Here is an 18,601-nt window from a genome sequence, read left to right on the forward strand (position 1 = left end):
AAAAGTTTCTTCCATGCATAAATACTACAGCAATCACTGCTCCCTCAACATCTATTTTTCCAATTTGCTTTTTTTTTTTTCCCTCACTCAAGCCATATCTTGCCTGGATAGGTGAAAGAGAGAGAGAGAGATGACATTATTGTCATCTCCATCAAAGATGCAAAAACATGCTACTAAGCTAAAACACCTCACCTCTCCTGTCTGCTGAGTTTCCCATTTGCTAATGACTGATACAGAAGCAGGTGCTGTTCCAAAGCCACAGGAAAGCACTGAGTTTGCCATATGACAGTAATGCAAAGGCCATAATGCAAAGCTGTTCATGAGAGGGGAAGATGGGAAATTAAACACCTGTAATTAATTTCCTTCACAGAACATCCTCTGGCGACATCTGCACAAACCTCCCTGAGTCAGAAACCCATTTGTGATGTTTGGCAATTGGTTCAAAAGCCAGTTTTGCTCTGCAGAATGACACTAGCAACAGCAATTAAATGAAGATGGAATGCAAAGTCTTGCTGAGCATCCTCTGCTGGGCGGCAGCCCAGCCACTGTATTTGGGAACTTCATGGAGCTTTTGTATTGTTTTGGGTTTTTTTCTTGTTTTTCTTGCCAATTTGTAAATTGTCCTGTTTGACTTACTTCTCCTTTCTTTAAGACTGATGCTATCAGTATCAAAATAATAATAATATATTCATTTATTCATTTCTGAACGCTTCTAGAGCCATATCCCAGATTTCCAAATAATGTTGTAATAGAGACAAAGACAAAACAGGGGGTGCTTGACATCTAATATAGTAAGAGCTGCCAGCCTGAAATAAGTGAAGAAATATACCATGAATGTATTTTTCAAATATCTAACGTAACTGCATAACTGAGAATTAGAATTAGGTGTTTTTCTGTGTCTCTAATCTACTACACATTTACAGAGGAGGAATGCAGTTTGGAACATTCATCTCCTCTGCAGCTGTTATCCTGCAGAGATTTTTCAGAAGTGGAGCTAAGCACAGGTGACCAGGTAGGACCAATTAATCAGACCCATTCATGGTAAAACACTGAAATTACACTTTCAGGGTACACCTAATTTGGCATCCAGATTAAAATGCAGAATAATTTAATAATGAAAAATCAAAATCAACAACATCACTGAAATCCTTATTCATACAGCTATGGGTGGAAAACAGCAACAAGCCTAATGTACTTTCCTGCAGCACAAATCACTGGAAGAACAAATCCCCAGCGTGGATGACAAAACAAATTAAACTGACAGACTAACCAAAGGAGATTTCAACAACCTGCTCAGCCACCTTATTAAATATATTTCACATAATAAAAGTGTTCAGCAAGATTGGTAGCTTCTATTAAGTGGTCACAGTAACCTTCCTTGATCTTCTGCCTTCTCATTTTCCTAATACAACCTAATACACAATGTGCCTGGTTTAGTCAAACTGAGTTCAATAAGATCATGTTTTCAACACTTTTTTCCCAGAATAATCTCTAAGCCTTTTTCTTGATCAGTGTGCTGGATGATTGCTTCACTTAGCAGGTATTCCCCAGATTATTTAGTTTCTTCTACTTTCAATAAGCTTACATTTCTGTACATTGAACTCTATCTGTCTGCTGTTGGTCTAGTCTCAAGAGAAACACTTCCTTCTAATATTGATTGCACTATGCATTATTTGTTTTGCCTTTAATCCTTGCACATGGAATCCTGGAGGTTTTGTTTTCAGTATTCTATTTCAAGTCAGCTTGAGTGATGTCAAGAGAACTGGCTCATCCAGTTCAGAAAAGAAACAAATGCTTTTGGAAAAAAATAATACCTTCTATATGATTTTAAGTGTTCCTCAGTAACTACAAAAAATGAAATTAATGTTTTGTATAACATAAGAACTATAAGTTACATATTGCCATAAATAATCTGCATAATTATAACATCAACGGTCAGAAAAACATTACCTTGAATGCAGCTCTCACTAAGGAAGGGGGAAGCCTGCTTTAGACAGACCTGCTTTGAGGTCCTTTCCAATCTGTGTTCTGAGATGCTAAAGCCTTGGAAACACATGCACTTACACATGCCAGTAATCCTCCTAAAGAAAAATGCAAAAAAATCCTGGCGGTGACTGCCACATGAGATATTTTTATGTCTGAAATCTAGGAGATTTCTTTTCCATTAACATAACTTCACAAAGACACTTAAAGCACTTTAAACACTATGAATTCCAAAGGTTTGTAAAACATATATATTTTTATATATATTGTTTTATATATGTATATAAATGTATGTGGTGGTGCATCCCAGGTACCTTGCAGTGACTCTTCGTGTGCACACACGTGTGCGTTTGCTGTGGCAAACATGGGAGAAATGCTGCTCTCTCAAATGTTTAAGTTCTTTAGATATCTAGGGAAGTTAGGCCTGTAAGTAAGTTTCATTTAAGTCATAAGCTGAGCTAAATTCTGTTAAGTGTGGTTCCTTTATTAAATTGTTAAGTTAGAACTGAAGTACTCTTGAGTGCTGTTAAATCTGTTGTCAGGCCATATTCCTTTTTATCCTTGCCCTTTCTCTCCCTTTGTCACATGCACCTAAACACACACACAGAGATAGTTTTCTGTTTATTGCTGCTTGGATCAACTGACCTGACTTTATTTCTTGGTTTTTCCCTTCTGTGTGCCTTAACCCTGTAGTAAGTAGCAGAGTGAACAATTCCAACGAGCCTTTCCGTCACTGTCACTTAATATTAAATCCCTTCTTTTGCTGAGACACTTGCCAGTCATTCTTTAAGCAATCTCAACCCTCTCAACAGTTATATTTAAGGAAAGATTGTTAATTTAAACAGAGCAGTTTGCTTTCAAAATCAAGGTTTTGAACACACTCACAATTGTGAGTGACACAGCTCCATCTGGATGGTTCAGTTTTGAATGCATCAACACACATGGCCTAATGCAACATTCTCTTTCAAATCACAGCCCCCTTTACCCCTCATATTTCAGCAATATTTCCTGATATGATGAAGCAGTTGCTCATCTAATTTCTGAAGGGTTTTGTTTAGCTCAGTGACAGCACTGATTATGTACAAAATTATCAGTTATCTGGTATTATTATCGAGCAGCACCATCTTCATACATATTTACAGAAAACTCTCCCTGGCTGTTCTCCTTGTTTCCACAGAATGACTATGTTTACTTGAGCACTGCCTTTTGAAAAACATCAGAGAAATCAGTTCTATGCAAAATCATTGTGACTAGGCTCCGTGAAAGCTACAGAAGGGTTTATGCTCCAGCAGCCACCTTAGCAGGGCTTGAATTATGAACAGGAACTCTGCCCTAGTGGCACAAAGGAGTTGGCACAGAAGCATGTCACTCTCCCACTGCTCTCCCTCATCCCTCAGCCCCCACTGGCATGGTTTTCCAGGAAAGGAGGGCAAGTGAGGGCAGTCAGTGCTCTTCCAAAAGCAGCTTTTAGTTCTCCATTAGCTTCCTGCCAAGAAACCTGCAGGGTCAACAGGGAATGTTGTTAGGAAGGCACAATGCTTGGTGCTTGGGGTTTAAGCTTTACTGCAGTGTAAACTTTGTTAAACATTTAGAATACCTTAAGAAATACCCTGTAAGCACAGAAAAGGGATATCTGCACTGAATATTCCTCTCACTCCTTTAATAATGGACCAAATCTGTGTCTGTGTAACTTTATTTTCCTCCTCGAGAAATTCCCTATCTTTCTATTTCCACATTATTATCTGCTTCAATTGTGAAATTTTATTTCATTACTCTCATTCTGGTACCAGCTCTCCACCAGCTGAGTCCTGTTAGAGAAATTCGGGGATTCTTTCCCTTTCAGTGACCTGTACATCAGTTTATATTCATAAATGTCTAAAGAAAAGAAGCAATGCCTCTGTTACATTCTGAGACTCTAAGAAGCCAATTCCTTTAATAGCTTCTTCAAGGAATGTGTACTGTCTCAACTGCAAGATCCATAATGGCTTCCTGGAAATGCTTCAGGGTATAGAGTCTTTACTAGATTAACTGCAAAGTTAAGTCTCAAATTTAAGCTACTTTGCAAATTCTGCTAGCATCTTCATCAAGCTCTGAGAAATACTATGCATTTCCAAGGATTCTCATGTTACGTTTAGGGAGAAGACTAACATTCTGTGCAAATCCTACAGTGTTGAGGTTGAGATTAATCACACTCAACCAAGGTAACAGAGGCAGGTGTGCAGTAACCATAAGCTCCCTGCCTAATCCTTAGAGATCACTGGCAGAAAACAACTCAGGTTTTCAAAGGAATGAATGACTTTTGGAGTCTGCTTACCTCCTCTGACTACAGAGAGGTGCTGACAAAACAATGTTTTGCTGTTGGGCATATCAGCTTAGTGCTGAAACTTCAGGAGCAGGAAGGTCCAAGCTCTTCCTAACTATCAAATGCTGCACCACTAGATAAAAATAGCATTCCTCTCTCAGCTCAAACATATCAGGGGATCAAATATAAGAACCTTCCCCAGCTAACTGACACCTTTTGCACATAAAAGAGCTATGACCTGTACAACAACCAACAACTTTTTATCCTAACCTCATTTTGAGCTCCCATTCCCTTTGCAGAGCTCATCATAACAATTATACAATTATTATATCATATAATTGTTTCTAACTTCATTTAAATACCTGCATCTGGATACGAAGGCCCAGCAGGAAAAAGGCCCTCTAGGTTTCCCTTAAAACCTTTGCCCGTGGCACTTGCATGTAAAAGGAGGAGTGACTTTGCGCAGGTGTTTATTCAGGAACGCGCTGACAAAGATCAAGTGTAGTTAATTGTAATTAAACCATTGCAATCATTAATGCCACTTGATGTTCACAGCAAAGTGGACTCAACAAGAAGAAAAAGTGGTGGTGTGTCCACACCCTCGGTAAGGAAACAGAATGATTATTGTAAATCAACCAAGCTTCTGTAGCAAAACAGCAGCATTAGTGGCTCAGAACAGCACACTAGCTTATTTGGTCGTGTTTTAAATTCCCTTTCTTTAAAACTTCAACTACAATTTCCAGCAGAGCAGTGAAAGGTTTAAACTGCTTACTGTAACACAGAATCACCTTCCTGAATGTATAATTGAAGCATTCAATAAATGAGGCAAGTAATGGAAAACCGGGCGCTATATACAACAGTAAATATTTGACTGGTTCTTCAAAAGCAAATTGCAGCATTTCAATATTTACTTGCTCTCAGAATTGCTGGTGGTTTCCCTGCTGTGCAGTAAAAGAGAAAAATTATAAGTGCATTCATAATCACTTGACCTTCCTTCTGAAAAATTATATTTGCCAAAATATTCTCTGTATTCCCATTGTTTGGGAAATAGAAAATGTAAATCGCAAACACGTTTGGAAGAGCTACTGGTTTGAAACAGCGTCTCAAACTTTGATTTTCCTATCTGCCTTCTGCCCTAGAGCCAACAGCAATTGCTCACTGTGACAAGACAGATCTGGAGTACTCAAACTGTAGCAGCATGAACTATCATCAGCGCTTGCTGAGCATCCATCTCACGTTAGACACAGTTCCTAGCACGTTTATGCTGCAATGGAATCCTAAGAGTAACAGGGGCTGCCTGCAGAAGGTTCTTGGATTTGTAACAAAAATGAGTCCTCTTGTTTCTTACTTTCACTGGTGTAAATCCCATGGAAGACAGATAACAGGTATCTTACCTCTTTAACTATGTGGTCTCTTTGGTGCCTTGTGAAGGCTGACCTAGAACAGAGGTTAAACATAAAGTATTTATTTGAAATAAAGAATAAAGTAGGAATTTATTAGGAGGCTTCAATGGATCCACCTTGGGCAGCACAAGAGCCCAGCCAGGGCTACGCCCAAGATGAACCCAAAATGGTCACAAAATGGATGATCAGTCAAAAGGTCTCTCACTTTTATAAGTTCTGGTCCATTTGCATATTGGAGTTAATTGTCCAATTATAGCTTTAGCTATAGTCCCATCCTTCTTGTTTTTCTCTCTTCAGTGCACGTTGTTTATGCTCTTGGGCCTGAGATTTGGATCAGTTGTCCTTGGTCCCCAGCTAGAGAAGGAATTGTTCTGTCTCCCTACTCTGTGAAGAGAGCTCACTATCCCCTCATATGGAGCTCAGACCCACACACTAAAGCAGCACAGAATCCGAAAAATATAAAAGCTAAAACCTGAGGCATCATCTTGATAGCAACCCCTCACTGTACACAGTGATAAGGATACTGCAAAATATCACTCCATTTTTATCATTCGAAATATTTGGAAGAAATCTTATCTAAAATAGTAATGATAGCCTGCCTGCCCAAACCTTTCTTCAGGATTAAATATCTATTTAGTTCAACCAGGTGACACAAAAATTCACCTCATTTTCTGCCCCCCACCTGTCAGGCATGCAACTGGTATCAAATTATGAATCTCATCTTCATCTCCACCAGGGAAATACTGAGCCAAACAATGCACTCTTCCTAGGACTGGTAGTATGATATAGTTTATTTTCTTTTAAAGGCTCAATCTGACTCTTATTCTGAAGTACTTACTCTATAAATGAGGGGCCAAATCATTGGTTATGCCTGAAAGCATTATCTGTATTTTTCCAGATCAAACCTTGAGTTTTTCATGGGGAAAAGTGAAAAGAGAGGACTGATTTTTTTTCTCACTTTGATTGCCAGAAGTGAGAGCAAGTGGCTAAGCAAGACTTCTAGGCTGTCCTTGGAGCCACTATTGAGAACCATCCCTCTCCAGAGGGCACTCCATCCCATTCCACAACAAATGCCATGATACAGAATTGCAGTCACCCGTCTGCTCACCACTGAATAAATGAAACAGATGCTTTTTGGCAGATAACTAAAGATGAGGAAGTCTTCTCAGAGAGTGTCTCTGACCAAAGCAAACCTCAACCTGCATTTGTGGAATGGTGGCTACAGCAAAACAGTAATTCCTGGCCTAATTGTACATCAACAGTTAGAGTGTTTTAGAGAAAAACAAAGACTATGTTATGATTAAGCATAACTATGCTACAGATATTTACGTTCTGCTAAAGATAAAATGCTATACAAATCTAACTGTATTTTTTTTCTATTTTATTCTATGATCAGAGTACTCTTTTAAAAGCTTTATGAAGGAAAAGGTGTTCTTTTTCAAAAGCTTGGTTGAAACCCTTGGCTGAAAAACATTAGCCCATCACTTACCTGAGAGAATGGGTTTTATGGATGACTATAAAAGAAAAAAAATTTGTCAAGCCTAATTTTATATTTTCTACCTTTGTCAGCTTGTGTGAATAACTTCCATCCCCTTTTGCACAGCTTTCAATATATTAAAAATAATGAATAAAGGAGGGTCTAATGGGAGAAGTCAAATATGACAAAATAATTAAATTACTAAACATCCAGAAATCTCTCAGTTTCTAGATCTATGAGTTAAATATATGGCAATTCAATTTCCTTAAACACTTGACAGGACCCATTTTGTACGAGATTTATTTGCTAACAGGCTTTCAGTCACATTAAGTGCTCACAAAGTGCACAGAAGCTGTATTTTACTGCACAGCCCTAATTGAGCTGTCTGGGCTAAAGTAGCTGAATGTTACAGAAATGTTTATTATACAAATCCATTTACTCTCAAACTAGAAAAGGACATTCCTGTACATTTGAGTGCAATTTATCCTAGAAAAAAAGAAAGCAAAAGATCTTTTATCACCCTCTCAGATCAGTGAATTATGCTTATGGACTTCTTTTACAACTCAAAATCTGATTTCACTCCAAACTGCAAAAGAGCAAAGTCTCAAATGCCTCTCAGTTATTTTTCGATTACATTTAATATCTCTTTCTCAACAAGAAGTATAACTTAGTGAATTGCAGCATTCCATAGCTACCTCAGCAGCATTCTCTGAATGGAGAAATAATAGATTTTTGTTTTCAGTAAACATCTTGTTGTCCATTTTTGCTGGTTTTCCTATAATTTCATTTAGCATTTGTTTTTTCCAATTCAGCTGAGCATCTAACCATCCAATTTGAGCTAAATGTTTAGACACACAAAAGTTACACAGAAAACAAGAAGTAAAAAAATGCTAAAACTTGCCTGTGAAACACAACTGTGGCTGAAATGTCACACACCCCCAGAATCCATATCCATGTATCCCATAGTTTTTTCTCATGGCAGCAAAGGAGGTAGATGATGGAAATCAACTTCTCTCAAACAGGAGATTAAAATCCAACTCTGTTACAGAGAAGGGATGTGTTGCAGGACCCAATTCAAGCTGTAGCAAAGGTATTTTAGATGTAAGAATCTTAAATAAAAACTTGACATGTTGTCCTCATTTCTAAATACTTCTGCGATTTCTTATTAAATAAATAAAGGGGCTAAAAAAATCTATTTTGGCTTAAACTCAGCTTTTGCCTCAATCTGGTCCTACTTAGGCAACCTGAGGTACCTCGACCTGAAAATACAAGAGGGCAAAGAACACTAATGAAAAGCAGAGTCTGAGAACTGTGTTCATTTGTAACCATAAAGATCCAAGAAAAAGTAATCTAAAAAACATTTTTTTAGTAGTCCTCCATGCCAGCACACCAACACTGTAATTACAGGCACAGATATTAGACCACAAGGTGGAAAGGAGCTTGCACACAGGACCATAAAGTAGAGGAGACCTCTGCTCTCCTCTCAAATCCTCTTTCCCACCTCTGCTTTTCTAACTAACTAATTTTACTTTATTTCATTTACTTTTCTCAAATGTCCTTTGATTGCAGTTCAGTGTCTACACCAGAACTCAACTGATTTTTCCCCCTCTATCCATGCTTGGCAAGCAATTAATAGTAATTAAAAATTCCTCTATTCAGATATTCCTCTATACAGATAAACAAGAGGCAGGACATTGATTGATAGTCTCTGTCATGGAAACTGCAGGATGAAATTTTTTGAGTTTCCCTGAAGGAAAGCTGGGTAAATAATATGTTCCAAACTATCACTGAGACGTATTTTTGCCACACATCACATTGCTTAGAAAGATGGTATAAATACCAGTGATTGGCACAATGAAAGAGATTTGCTGCAGCCATCTGAGTTCCTCATGCATCTCATTTGCTCTGGAACAAAGCACCTCCTCAATATTCCTTGACCCTCCTTGGTGGCATGACATATCAACAGAAAGAGCAATAAAACTACAGTGAAGCAACTTCCATTGCAGAGAAATCAGGAGAGGAACTGAATCTGATGGAATTCAAAATAATGATGAGATGTGTCAGCAAGGAACAGGGTCACAGGCTCTTCACAGGATGCAGATGTATGTGAAACAGAAAAACTTCATGGGCTGCATCTCAAATCCCAGCATGGATATGGTTAAGATAATTCTGACACATACTGGTGCCAGCAAAAGTTTCAAAAGGGAGAAAACATGAAAGCTGTCTTCCTCAAATATTAAGAGATGTGAGTTAACTCAGTGGATTTGAAAGCATTTGAAGTTGAAATCTACCATTAAGTTCACCTTTAAACAAATGGGAAAAAAAAAAACTGAATACAAGACTAATCTCTAGTAAAAAAGAGAAATCCTGCACAAAAATGTCTACTTTGTTGAACACATTTCTCAGTTCTGTTTATTAATAATGTTAAACAGCATGAGTTTACATCTGAGACAAATTTGGTAATTTTGTCCTCTTTTCAAGGCTGGACAGGAAATACCTCTTAATCTTCAGGAAAATATTGCCTGGGATTAATTTGAATCTTACTCCCAAGTGGGTTTAGCAAAAGTGCTGTGAACCACTTAATATAAAAGCTTTAGGTGATCTTAAACATCACATAAGCTAAACTATAAAAGTCCTTATAAATAACACTTTTAAGGACTTCAGGACAGATCTCCCTGAGATGAACAACTGAGTTGAAGTACATATTTTCAAGAAAAACTGTAGTGTTGGTTTGGTATTTTTAAACACAGATTAACAGTTTAATATGAAGAAAATAGCATAATCAAGATGTATTCCATGAAACAGAGTGTGGTAAGATACATCAAAACCTCTACTCAGTGTTTCTTTTGCTAACTTTAATATATTCTTGCTTTAAGGTTATTGCTTTAATAAAGTGCCCTCTGGCATTTTATGTTATAGTGGTTTTAGCTTTTATGCTATGTGGTGAGTAATTCTCATATAGATCTTGTCTGTTCATTTGCCATAGTAAGTAATTCATCTTTTATAAATATATCTGACTTGCCATCACTAAAACTTGAGGGACAAAGCTGAAAACTTAAACCTTAGGCAACCTTAGACTCCTTGAGCAAGGGGGACTTCTCAGCACCTCATGACTCAGCAGCAGGAAGGCTTCTTTAATAAACTTTGTCTGAAGCTACCACTCCACCCATGGCATCACCTAAACAATAAAAATTAAAATCTTCTAAGAAGATCTAGAATACTTTTCTAATGGCTTTACCTTGGTGTTTTAAAATACAGGGATTTCTTTCTGCTCATGCACACTAGCTGCAATTTTTTACAAGTTATATTATGGTAGTAATTATATTATTATTATTATGATTACATTATATGTGAAACCAGTATTAATAATGTTTGTGATTCCTCTATTTCACAAAAAGCTATTTTTGCATGAAACAGTGGGTGGATAAAATAGGAAATGTGCAAGAAGCTGTTTATGGGGAAAGAGTAGCAGAGAGATGCTACTTCAGTCACGCCTGCCACAAAAGGGACAGTTTAGAATCACACTGTCACTGCTGCTGCCACACACACTGGGCAAGAAGACAGAGTAGAGATAAAATCCAACTTTGCTGCACTTTCTTTAACTCAGCAGGAAAGAAACACTGCCTGGCAAAAACTTCCACAACGGCTCAGCTTTTCCATTACACATTGCTACCAACCATGGAAAGCTGCGAGGCTTCCTGCTTCCTTCCTCTTCGAACAAGTGTTAGGAATACCTTTGAATACCTAGGAACACCTAAAGATATTCCTTTAGGACATTTTCCAACGACCTAAAATGGACATTGGGAAAGGCCACTGAACCCCTACATTGTAGGGAATAGGCTCTGCTTAATGATTTCCATGGAGGCTCCTGCAGAGAGGTCACAGTTGTAGGGCACACCCCTTTTCCCCGTCACACATGTCCGTGCTGGCTCTGCTCTATTACGCTGTTGTTCCAGCATTCCCATCACTGAAATGAAAGGAGGGAAGAAGGCCTCAAAGCTTTTTTTTTTTTTTTTCTTCTTGTTAGGCAGATCCCTCTTTTCCTCTCCCAGGATGCACTTAATGCAAAGTTTTAGTGTGCTTCTTGCTTCACAAAGAACAAACATCAAATTTCTGCTGAACGTGACATCTTCTGATCCCATGAAGCCTTTCACATGAGCTGGAATTTAGACACACAGGTGAAGTGGGAACTGTGAAGTTGCTCCATCTCTGCCTATATTGTGTCTGTGAATAAAATGAATAAATGGCTCCATAGTGCCAGACCTTTTCTTTTTATTTAAACCCAAAAAAAAATTTAAAAAAAAGAAAAGAAAAAGCCAGCTGTGCATTTGCAAAAAGTTACACTATTTTCTTTACAAAAAAAAAAAAAAAACAACCAAACAAACAAAAAAAAAAACCCACAAAAAAAAAACCCCTAAACATTTAGACAGATCTAAAATGAACTTTCCTGCTTTGGGCTGCTACCCTATAGAACATTCTGGCCACGGCTTTCATCAATTCCACAAACCAGTTTTTTGACAAACAAGTTGGACATTGAAACCAACAGCTGCAATTTGGCAGCCACGGGTTTTCTGCCTTTCATTTTAATAATGTTTCTGCCCAGCACTCCCAGCTCTTGTTATTCCAGCTGCAGCAGCCATAACTCATGTCTCTGGGGCGTTTTTGTGTGTATGCTTTGGAGTAAGAGGCCTCGCAGGACGTCTAATATGATGTCCTTTGCAATCCATTATTAGAGTATGAATCACCTTGCCAGTTAATCACACCATTATGAACGCTGAAGGCATAAAAAAACCAAGAGGGATTGAAATACTTATATTTCCAGATTAAGGAAAGCTCTTTAAAAAAAATGCAGGCAGACTAGTGAATATAGGTTTTTGAACAGTGCCAGATTGGCACACAAAACTGAAAAATTTTAATCAAAAGGGCTTTTTGTCTTAGTTGCTTGAAATGACACTGGAAAAGAAAGGGGAAAATACGCAAACTTCCATCTTCTGCTAAAAATGGATGTGCTGAAGTGGGAATTCAGTGCACTTGGAGTAAACCCAAGATAATTTCAACAATAATAGATAAATACATCAACCCTCTATTTACCTGCACTGTCATTTGAAGCTAGCAGAGGCTGATGCAGTTAGTCAAAGTCATCAGCAGCACCGCAGAGCAGCATTAATCTCTCACTTGTTTCTGCATTCGTGGCCTCCTTCCTTCCCTTGCATGTACTTTGCTGCCACCTCCAGGATACACCGGATTTTAGCCTCGAAGCTTAAAAAACCTTTTCACCAACCTGAAACCCTTTCACCAACCTTGATCTGAGGTGCAGTATTGCAAATTGTAAGCATGGGTTTGGTTTTGTTTAAAAAGGAAACCCCCAAAACTCTGTTTGCAGACGCCATTCACAAGCACGGGGGTCAGGACAGCTTACAGATGCTTCTTTCTTAGAAAAATAAAATGGGGCTTTAAAATAATAGCCTGTTTAGCATCATGCTAAATTACAGAGGAAACCCTATAAAAAAGAAATTTATGGCATACACTCATTGCAGAATTTTTTCTGAGTGTTATTGCCCATAATGCCAGGACAAGAAAAAGTAAACTGACAGTTCTTAGCTGGAAGTATTTTATAAAGTTAGGATTTTTTTTTCTTTTTTAAAGCTGTGTTAGGTCATTCAAGGCACACTCCTACACCCTCAGAAGCAGGCAATAATTGCCATTTTAAAAAGGTTCCAAATCCTCTACAATGAGAAGGTAGTAGCCCTGTCTTTCTCCTCTTTTATTAATGAGAGGATCAGGTTCAAGTGGATGGAGTATCAGGCATCATTAAGAAATTCATTCTTCCAGAAGCCATAACGAGGTGTGACAGTGCAGAGCTATACACTATGGACTATGGAAAATTTGTCCTAAAATTCAGACTAATGTTAGACTAGAGGAAATCCTTTTAACATGCTATACAATTAGCAATATCTGCTTAATATAAACAATGCAAAAGGATTCTGAAGTTGCTAAGGCTAATGGTATGGACTGCTTCCAGAAATAAAATCTTTATTATTTTTATTACTTTATCTTTTGGTATCTTCAAAAACATAAGATTTTGAAGCAATCATTTGCAATCGTGAAGAAAAGCTCACCGAAGTGATTAATTAATTACTATTTAAAAATAAGATTCAGTGAAAGCTAGGTCATACCCTACTAGGGCTTTCATTATTATTAAAAACCTTTCTATCTCAAAAGTACAGGATGAATTCCACTGTCTAACACCTATAATCCAGGTTTTTCCGTGCTTGATTAAAGGTAGCAAGGGGGAAATGAACATATCACACACCTTGGCAGAAATGGGCTGTACCACTCACTGGATTCTTTCTCTGCAGAGAAGATCAGCACAGGTGCGGCATTCACATTCTCTGAACACAATTCCTTCACCCAGGGTTTTTTTTCCTAGGAAGCTGAAAGGCAGCGGGAGGCCTCAGAGAAAAGGAAAACAATTCTTATCTCATTTGCTTCTCCTGTGTTGTGCTCATGGGGAATGTGTTTGGAGGTTGTTTACCCGAGGTGATTGTTTCATTGCATTCTGGTGTGAGTTGTTTTGACTCTTCGGCCAATTGGGGCCAAGCTGTGTCGAGACTCTGGAAAGAGTCACGAGGTTTCGTTATTAGCTTTTTAGCCTTCAGTAAGTATCTTTTCTGTATTCTTTAGTTTAGTATAGTATAGTATTCTTTAATATAGTATAGTATAATAAAGTAATAAATTAGCCTTCTGACAACATGGAGTCAGATGCATCGTTCTTCCCTGCCACGGGGCTTGCCATGCATTTACAACACACAGGTAATACACATCATAGAAGTTATTAAACAAATTTAGTGACAATCAAGCAGGGTCTGTAATTCATTAGACTTTTGAAGAATTTACCAGCACAAAACACATTTTGCCTGTCTTTTGGCAAAGCCTGTGGAGATGGAAGCTGCAACACAAACACAAACATCTTTCCATGTTGTAGCTCAAGTAGTTTGCCAACCATCATTAAAAATTATGTATTTAGGGTACGCTGTCTCCATTTTTACTTTATTCTTACACTTATTAAAGACTTCTGTTGCTTGAGATGAGGTGTTCACTGGGTTCTTCTAAAATTGCTTTGCTATAATCCTACCAGAAAGAAGTATTTAATATGATTTCCATCGACTTCCTGTACCAATCATTACAAATTTATCAGAGCCATAAAAATGCAGAGAATAGGCTCTCAATGGCTTTACAACAATGCTGAACCACACTTACCTTTTGGAAGTCAAAAGGCTCAATTACTTTTCCTCTATTTTAGACAGAATTCACTTGCTTTCCGATGTGACCAGAATTTGAAGTAGCTATTAATTTGTACACAGTAAATGTAATATTCCTTTATAGCCGAGGAGAGCAGCGTGAGAGGAAGATAAAAAATTCAGTGAAATATTTGTATATAACCTGATGAAATTTGACCCTCAATCTAGAAAACAGTCCATTATATGCCAATATTTCAGAGCTACTACAGATATAAAAAAATAAAAAAGAACTGCACTCAGAATAAGGACTCAGCTGCCTGGAAAAATCAATCCATATGGAAATACTGCTCTGGGACCTTGGACTAACATGATTATTTCCTGAAAATCCCTTTAAAAAGACTAACACTTTGAAGATACTAAAACTTAACTTCTTTTTTTTTTACTCAAAAGGAAAACCTGTGCTAATTCACAGCATATCAGCACCTCATCAACATGGCACATTGGGAAAGGGTGTGTCTGCTAAAAGAAATTCAAACCATGAAGTAACAAGGATTTTTGGGATAATTTTCCTCTTGGTTGGCTTTTTTTTGTTTTGTTTGCCTTTTACATGCTCTGCAAATATTAGATTTTACACAAAAAAAAACCCCTGTAAATCGAGAAAAGGTAAAAAATAAAGTTAAAATAGAAAATAAACTGAGACTTTCCAAGAAAAGACATTTTTTTCTTATTGACATCAACTTCTTTTTCCTATTTAGAACAGATAAGGATATCAAGATGCTTTTGCTATCCTGATTAAAGGCTAACAGGCTTTGTGGAATATATGGCCCTAACAGAGTTTATACACTCCATTACCATGTAGTATCATCAATGTCCTCTTTTTCAGGTAAGCCTTGTCTCATTTGTTAAAATACAAAAATGCAACCTTTTGTTTTATGGTTTACACTGCTGTTGTGACAGGACTGCTAATTACACTGCTAATGTAGATAAGAGGAAGAGTCTCCTGTGTGGAGTATTAATCCCAGTTTCTGACACATTTAAACCTTGTCCTCATCACATGAGGTTGAGTGGAAGCAGTATTGCTTTGTGCTAAAAGGAGGAGTTAATCTCTCCTTAGCTTTGCTTTAGAAATAATGTTCACAGGAGTACAGCAACTCCAAAAAACCCAAGAGGGTATAATTTATAATTTCACACCACTGCAGCAAAAGGTGGTCAGAGTCTCTAAATTCTCTGAACAGAGGCATAAAATTCATGATGTCAAAGAACATGGGAAAAAAATCCACATCAAGATAAGCCACAAAGGAAAAAATTAAATTAGTGACCACTGTGGGCATAGTGCAACTCCTATTTCAGGCTAAATCTCATTGAGATGAGAGTCCCAAGACAGTCCTATTTAAACTAATTTAGCATAAAACACCACTCGATACAATAGTGGCAATATCTAGTCTCAACTGTCCCCTGCAATTTACTTTTAATCTGTAACCTTCCCCACCTTCTGTGCAATTTCACAGCAGAAAAAATAATAGTTATAAAGGCTACTTTGAAATAGCATTTCCAGTTACAGACAATTAGTTGTAAAGACATTGAGGTACCCTAGTGCTTCTATTGAAATGTAAATATTTGTGATTTTAACAGCTTACTATTCAAAGCAAGACAAGCTACTCATTTACCACACTTCCTTTATTCAGAACACTTTGAATAATATTTGCAGTAGAACACTTTGAATAATATTTACAGTCAACATTTTCTTTTTTTCAAGGAAAGTAATTTTTTTTCCATTAGTTCCAAATTCATTGTCTTTCAAATGTTCTTATCATTAGTGCTACTAAATACTATGGCATCTTTTTCAGAAATTATAACAACTGCAGGAAAAGGGAAAATATAAAGGGAAAATATTTCAACCTCAAAAGCACATTGTAAACAATATATTGGCCGATTCATAACTGCTGTGCCTGAAATAATTGTAAGAATTTCCTTGCTATATTTTTGCCTCAAGACCTATATCAGTGACAGGTTCTTCCCATTTGCCACCCCTCACTAATGGCCATCCTACCCAGTATGAGTTAGAAAGGCCAGTACAACAAAAGCTACATTTTAAGTGTTATTCCCCACTTCTCCCAACTCACCTCACCCAGCAAAAGCAATAGACACAAGAGCCAGCTGGAACAGGCAGCTGAGAAAAAAAAGAATCACACAGGAGAGTGCCCTGAGGATCCCTTCCTGCCTGGAATTCTGGTCCTCAGCACCCATGGAAGTCAATGCTGAATATTCCAATAAGATCACACTGTTTGAGAAAGCAGTTTTTGTAGAACCTGGACTTCAGCTGAGAGAAAATGATGCAGTATTCTGTTATTTACAATGACAAGTGATTTATTGGCAGGCTTTTTATTCCTCAGAACTTGTTTAGGTGTTATACTTCTGCACAACTGTAGCGGCTTTGTAATCCTGTGCAATTCTGTGTTTGAACAGTTGTGCTAGGTATCCTAATTTGTTAGTGTTATATTGGAAGAGTCCATTTTCTCCCCAATGTGTGCTTCCTTAGGAATATTTTTACAGCTGCTCTCCAAGTCTTGAATTTCATTTTTCATAGTGGATGTTCTACTTGTGTCTTGTTCCCCCTTCAAGACTACACACAATCAAATGAGACTGAAATACTTCTGTATCAATATTTTGCAGTTTAGCATATAAACAGGCCAAAACATTTCAGATGGCCTCTAGGACACTATCTAGCTGAATACAAGTAATCAAGTTTAGAGATTCAAGTTTAATCCAAGATTATTCAAGATTACTTCAGATTATTCCAATGTACTTCCCATTCATTCCCAGATATTTTTTAAACTAGCAGCATTTTTTTTCAAAAGTTCTTGGCAATTATCATCCCATGGTAGTCCAGAAATTCTAATTATTTGCACAGGAATAATTGGTAATGGGGCAAATGTTTTACATCCAAGTATTGTTAATGCACTGGGCAAGTTGCACTGACTGGAATAGTTCTGTTCTCACAGATACTGGAAAGGAATTTTTACTTCCTTAACCACAATTAAATAATAATCTGATGTGTAATTAAAAACAAAATCTAAATTTATCACAAAACAGAACTGAAGAACTGAACTGCTGTAATGGGAAGGGAGAGGAAGGGGAAGTAAAAATGTTCCCCAAAAGGCTTCATAGTTACTGCTTATGCCCCTGCCTTGTAATTCTTTTCCTTCTTACTTCAGGGGAAAACTATAAACTTTGGACAGCCCCTTTTTCAGCCACTCAAGCCACGTTGCTCCCAGAAATGGGAATGCACAATAAACAGTGTTCTGGCTTCAAACTCGTTAATTATTATTTAAAGATAAGAAGATGCTAGATGACACAAAAAAAGTTAAATAACCATCAAGCACAATTCTCTTTTCACTGAAAAAAAAAAAAATCACCAAAAAAACCCCAAAAACTCCAGGTAATCTCAGAAAAGCTTCTAAATGCAAGTTTTAATATTTCAATATTTCAGCTTTTAAGGGCTGTTATTAAAGGAAACTGCTAAATCTGTCCTCTTGCTGGGTGTGGGAATATGTACATCCACAAACATATAACCTAACCAGAGAGAGTAAATACCTCAGAAAAGCTCTGTTTTCATTTTCTAATGTGTTCTACCTTTTAAAACTAAAGGGATAATCATGGAATGACAAATTTTCAAAAAAGCAGCAAAATCAAAATTTGTTGATGGTGTGGTCGTGGATATGTATGACCTGGTTTTCAGGCCAGAAATGAGTCATGGGTGCATTTGTACTTTAAAACAATGAGTTTTGGGTAATCATTCTCACAAGTTTCACAAAACCTCATCGTTTCAAACTCAGTAGGAAGGTAATAAGATCTCCCTTCTGTTCTAATTTAACAGAAGGGAAAGAGATGAAATTAAGAGATGCATGATGATACCCAAAGTCTCCCTAAGGAAAAGCAAGTTATTTTGTTGCTGGGGCCACAGCAGCGTGCCAAACAGCATTTGTGAACTTGGATACCCTTCTTAAAATTGCAGCAGTGCACTTAATGAGCCATACTTCAGAGGTACATAAAATTAGGACTGAGGTAGACTGCAGACCTAATAAATCTTTCATTAGAACTTGTTCAGGTATCACTTTTCCCAATGTCATAATGAAACTACGACTGAGGGAAGGCCCATTGAGTCCAAGGAAGAGTCCCACTCCATTCCACAGTG

General features: G+C 37.4%; 1 protein-coding gene across 1 annotated transcript in view; it reads right to left on the bottom strand.

Moving 5' to 3' along the window:
• Positions 1-8,071: 8,071 nt before the first annotated feature.
• C4H4orf33 (chromosome 4 C4orf33 homolog) overlaps positions 8,072-18,601 on the bottom strand; it is a 28,887-nt gene continuing 18,357 nt past the window's right edge. Inside the window, exons 8-10 of the transcript XR_005256650.1 lie at positions 14,426-14,543; positions 13,479-13,599; positions 8,072-8,244 (exon numbers count right to left, since the gene is read on the bottom strand). The gene's annotated coding sequence lies outside the window, so the exon portion shown is untranslated. The remainder of the gene's footprint in view (positions 8,245-13,478; positions 13,600-14,425; positions 14,544-18,601) is intronic.

This window comes from Motacilla alba, chromosome 4 (genome assembly GCF_015832195.1).
Source record: "Motacilla alba alba isolate MOTALB_02 chromosome 4, Motacilla_alba_V1.0_pri, whole genome shotgun sequence".
Taxonomy (NCBI): Eukaryota; Metazoa; Chordata; class Aves; order Passeriformes; family Motacillidae; genus Motacilla; species Motacilla alba.